Consider the following 6,000-nt stretch of genomic DNA (forward strand, 5'->3'; position numbering starts at 1 on the left):
GAGCATACCCAAAACTACCACACCCAATTCCAGAAGTTTCTGGATGTGGAGTGTTTAATTCGCCTAGCAACAATGACCCAGACACAACTCACTCCTACCTCACCCCAATGGATCTCTTAAAGAGATATCTCCCTATTGGGCACATGGGTTACACCTAAATGGGGAACAAATATTTGATAGCAGTCTCTTCAATCTAGCAGACAAAGGTATAACAAGATCCAATGGCTAGAAGCTGAAGCTAGAAAAATTCAAACCGTAAATGAGGTGTAAATTTTAACAGTGAGGGTAATTAATCACTGGAACAATTTACCACACGTGGCAGTGGATTATCAATCATTCTCAATTTTGAAATCAGGAATAGATTTTTTTTTTTAAAAAAAGATATGCACTAGTTCAAAAGGAATTATTTTCGGGACGTTCTCTGGCCTGTGTTATACAGAAGGTCAGACATGATGATCACAATGGTCCCCTCTGGCTTTGTAGTCTATGAAACAGTGCAGAACACAATTTGGCCTTGTCTACACTTGCAGCTCAACTGTGTTCAGCATGACTGCAGCTATACTCATTTCTGACATCAAGTTCTCAGTAATGGGTAGTTTTTATAGTGCAAGACTTCAATAGTGCATACTCGTAATGCACCACATGTCCACACACAGAAGAGCTTGCAGCTCTGCATGTGTTGCCAGCACCACTGCGAATGCACTTGCTAATGTGCAAGATTTACCACCACTGCATCAGGTAGCTCTGTTTTGTTGCAGTGCCACATAGGACAGAAAGCACTGGGTGTTTCAGTCGTACCAGTACAAATAGTTCTTTCAGAACATTCTCACAGTGCCCCACAGTGACCTCTGGTCAAGCCTTTGCACTCCAGAACAGATATGATATTGCATGTTTAAAATATATTTACCTTTTTATATGTGTAGACATATGTATAACTCTCAGTCATGTCAATTTTATAAATATAATTTTTATATGTATACAATTAGCATGGGTACCAATGTACAGGTATGTGTTTTATATGTTTGCCAATTATACTAATAAAATGCAAGTGTTTATTTTTCAGGAAGGAAACTGAATTGGGCAGTGGATGGGAACTGTCCCAGGAATTGTGTGATATGTAACCACAATGTATGGCTAGTTGCAATGGTACAGGGCATGCTGTGTTTGAACACGGTGCATTGTGTGCATCCTAACCAGGACAGGCTAGTGGGGATAGTCTTCACCATTGCAATGGTGCAGTTGTCTAGTGTAGACAAGGCTTGTAAAGAGGGTATGTGTGATGCTCAGTACTACTGGTACAATTTGCTGAAGTGGGGGATATGTAGTGGGATTGCCTCCAAAGTCTAGGTGTTTGGGAAATGTTAAACATATATTTGGTAAAATTTTGGGGTACCCAATTAAAATCATTGTGTCAAATGCACTGTTAGGTACCAAGAATGCTTCTCTTCTAGTCCAGCTGAGCCTTTTCCTTGTTAATTTCTGCCAGATTTTTCACTGTCCCAAAGACCCAATTCTTGTGTACCAATTGTAAATACTAGTTCTGTAAAGCTGGGGTATCATGGCTCTGTTGAAAAGCTCACAAACTACAAATATAGACTCTATTCAAAATATTTTGTTATTTGGTCCACTAATTATGCTGAATCTAGTGTTCCTGCTATTAAACCAACCAACCTTTGGTATAAATAGTTCCATACAACTTTGAATAACCCATTGGGATACTTCGTTGTAATTGTTACCTTTATTATTTTACCCTCTGTACTTAAAATGTCCCTAATGCTAGATTTCTGTGCCCCTTCTTTGTAACTGAATTTCATCTGTACATTTGTAAACTCATAATTTTCTGCAGCTTTTTAAATGACCAAAATCCCTTTTTTCCCTCTATGACTTCCAAAACAAAAATAAGCAATGAAAGGCAGAGAAAATCCTGTTGGATATGTCCTTACTAAAAGTCTTTTTGTGTAGCAATTAATTTACACTATTTACAAGGCAAAAATTATGTAATGCTATTGGAAAGCTTTATACAACTTACTAAATATCTCTCTGTAACTAATGCTCATTGCAGGAGTTCCTAGCCTTCACTCTGAATCAAGAGCTCGCAGGCATGCTGGAGATTGTGGACTAGATTCTGATTTCCATTACACTATTGTAAATATGGCACATGCTGTTGACTTTAGTGGAATTACTCTGGATTGATACCAGTGTAATTGGGATCATCATTTGGTTGCCTGTGAGTAACTAAGTGTGTATATGTGTCATAGTTTTTCAGTTTGTCACCCCAGTGCCTACACCTCTGCCTGAAGAATGGGTAGTTTGAACCAACCAGCCTAATAGAGTCATTTAAAATTCTTCATAAGTATAAGTACATAAAAGTCTATATGAGAACAAGTAACTGCTGTCCTCATGTGCTTGGAAAATTACTTCTTAAGGCTATGCAAACTTGAGGGGAAGTTTAAAGGCGAGGCTGCTGCATGTATCTAATGAAGTTTTGCTAGGGGTTAGGGCAAACATGACCTCAGAACTCCTGTGTCCTGTTCCACTGCTGATTGACTATGTGATGTTGGACAAATTGCCTAACCTCCACGTCCCTCAGTTTACCCCTCTGTAAAATGGAGACAGTATGTACTTTACAGGGGAGGGAAGGAAGGGCAATGTGAAGCTTAAGCTTAACTCAGGTCAGATTCTGCCACCTTTACTCACACTGAAATAGTACCATACTCTGTGACAAGCCCCATTGATGTCACTGGGATTATTTTCAGAGTAAGGCAGTACTCAACATGAGTAATAGCAGGGATGCTGTGATACCACAGCCATGTGGAACATCGCTCTAGGACCTGAAATCGAGGATAGAGCTATGCTCCAGAAAGCTATTCTCCAGCAACTCTGCCTTGTCATTTTCTGATCCTCAGGTTAGATCTTCACTGCAGCTGGGAGGTGTGATTTCCAGCACTAGTCAGGCAGACTCGTGCTACCTCAGCTCACGCTAACATGCTAAAAATAGCAATGTGGATGTCGTGGTCCAGGCAGTGCCTTGGGCTAGCTGCTTGAACTCGGACTCAGGGGGTCAGGTAGACTCAGGAAGCGAGCCCAAGCTGCCGTCTGTGCCGCAACGTCCGCACAGCTATTTTTAGCATGCTAGCTCAAATGGAGCCAGTGCAGCATGTGATGTGGTATGAAAATGAGGCTCCTGCCAATATGCTTAGAAAGCACTTCAAACAACAATGTGTTCTTCTCTGCTTTGCTTCCTGTTAGAAATATGCCATTTTCCTGGTGTACTTTATGATGCGGCGGTGACATTAAGTTGATGCTAGAAGATATGCTAGGAAACAGAATTTAAATTAGATTTTTAATCTTCCCTCCCTTAGCGTCAGGGGAAGCTGGATCAGGCCCTCAATGTAACAAAAATCCAGTCCTTGTCCCATGGGGTATACCTTACAATGCAAATTAAGGGCCAGTTCATGTATTCTTCCTCACATTAAGTAGCATCTTACTCTATGAGTAGCTTGAATGAAACCAGTGGAACTACTTGTGGAGTTAAAATACTGTTGGGCACGAGTAAGGGTAGCAGAAATGGCCCCAAATACCTATTTTTTGTTTATGTGTTGAAATGCCTTGACTTGCTGTGCCAGATTGGGAATGCTGCAGGGAATGAAAAAACACTGCATGTCTGCCTTCTGCCCCCATACTCCCCAATGTATACAAAGACATCCAATGTTGAGATCAGATGAACTGGAAAGCCTACTAATCCCACAAGCTTCTAAAGTAAAAACAAAACCTATATTTGTTGAGTATTTTCCACTTTTTCTTTCCTATAGCAATTCCCCCAGTTTTTTGGGTATTGGAAGCCATTGAGAAAGAGAGCTGTTTTTCATTAGTTATTGATTTATGAGGAGAAAAATAACTTTTCTACTTTCAGATGAGAAAGTAGGTACCTAAATACAGTTACTTGCTTTTTGTGGAATAGGCTTGGCCAACCATCTCAGCCACCCACTATATCATTTTTACTATGCACTATTACATGTAGGCATGTGATCCTCTGTCTTCCAATCCCCACAGAACTAATACGACTCCACCTACCAGGAAGCAAAAAGAGCTGTCTTATCATGCTAAATTGAGGAACTCCAATTCCACTTATTGTCCCATAACAAATACATGTCTACATGTACAGCACTGAAGCGGTGCAGGTGTACCAATGCAGCTGTGCTGCTGCCGCCCATCATGTGAAGACGCTCTATGCCGAGTAGAGAGAGCTCTGTGGTAGGCATAATAAACCACGTCCACAAATGGCAGAAGCCATGTCCCCCCAACATAGCACTGTGCACACAAGCACTTATGTCGGTGTAACTTATGTTGCTCAGGCGGTGGTTTATTCACATCCCTGAGGAACATAAGTTATAACAAGACAGGCTGTAGTGTAGACATAGCCTTAGTCTTCACTTTCTCTGGAGGCATGAACAAGGTCGGCTCTAGGCACCAGCGCAGCAAGCAGGTGCTTGGGGTGGCCAACGCAAAGGGGTGGCATGCCCGGGTCTTCGGCGGCAATTCGGTGACGAGTCCCTCAGTCCCTCTCGGGGGAAAGGACCTGTCACTGAATTGCCGCCAAAGAATGAAGTGGTGGCGGTAGAGCTGCCACCGAAGTGCCACCGATCGCGGCTTCCCCCCCCCCCCCCCCGCCGCTTGGGGCAGCAAAAACGCTGGAGCTGGCCCTGGGCATGAACAAATAGCTGAGCCCTCTATCGTGCTTGAATGTGTCTTGCCTTTGGAAGTGAAGAGAAGTGTCTTATATTTGATATGATAGAGAAAAGGGAGCCCATGGAGAGATGCAAAGAGACGGGTGACATGATCAGAGTGATGAGGTAGGAAAATTATCATTGCAGCAGCATCCAGAATGGATACGCACAGGGCAAGACAGCATTTGTCAGGGCCAATGAAAAGGATGTTTCAGTAACTGTCATGTGGGATGATGAGAGCCTGGATAAGTGTTTTAGATATGGATGGACAAGAAAGGCCAAATCTTTCAGCTGTTATGCAGAAAGAATTAGACTTAGCATGGATGTGAGGACCTAAAGAGAGGTCCCCATCAAAGATAACACCCGGGTTATGGTCCTGAATGATAGGCAGAATGGTGTTATTGTCCATAGTGATCAAGAAAGGAAGTAGCAGGGAAGGTTTCTATTGGGGGCGTGGAAGATTAAAAGCTTTGCTTTAGGGAGCAAGAAGGTGGCTTAAGGCTGCTTTCTTTTACCTTGCCTCCTCCCCTGTGGTTGGGGAGCAAGCCAATTAATATAATGTATTGTGAAATCACAGTGCATCTTTTTCACAGGAAAGGCATTAGAAACCATATATTTATTATGCAAAAAATTTGTATTTACAGTACTGTATAATACACCAGTGCATCATTCTTAATACTATAAAAAGCAACAGAGGGTCCTGTGGCACCTTTAAGACTAACAGAAGTATTGGAGCATAAGCTTTCATGGTTGAATGCCCACTTCATCAGACTCAAGTAATGGAAATTTCCAGAGGCAGGTATAAATCAGTATGGAGATAACGAGGTTAGTTCAATCAGGGAGGGTGAGGTGCTCTGCTAGCAGTTGAGGTGTGAACACCAAAGGAGGAGAAACTGCTTCTGTAGTTGGATAGCCATTCACAGTCTTTGTTTAATCCTGATCTGATGGTGTCAAATTTGCAAATGAACTGGAGCTCAGCAGTTTCTCTTTGGAGTCTGGTCCTGAAGTTTTTTTGCTGTAAGATGGCTACCTTTACATCTGCTATTGTGTGGCCAGGGAGGTTGAAGTGTTCTCCTACAGGTTTTTGTATATTGCCATTCCTGATATCTGACTTGTGTCCATTTATCCTCTTGCGTAGTGACCGTCCAGTTTGGCCAATGTACATAGCAGAGGGACATTGCTGGCACATGATGGCATATATAACATTGGTGGACGTGCAGGTGAATAAGCCGGTGATGTTGTAGCTGATCTGGTTATGTCCTGTGAGGGTGTT

Source organism: Trachemys scripta, chromosome 7, assembly GCF_013100865.1.
Source record: "Trachemys scripta elegans isolate TJP31775 chromosome 7, CAS_Tse_1.0, whole genome shotgun sequence".
NCBI classification, from domain to species: Eukaryota; Metazoa; Chordata; order Testudines; family Emydidae; genus Trachemys; species Trachemys scripta.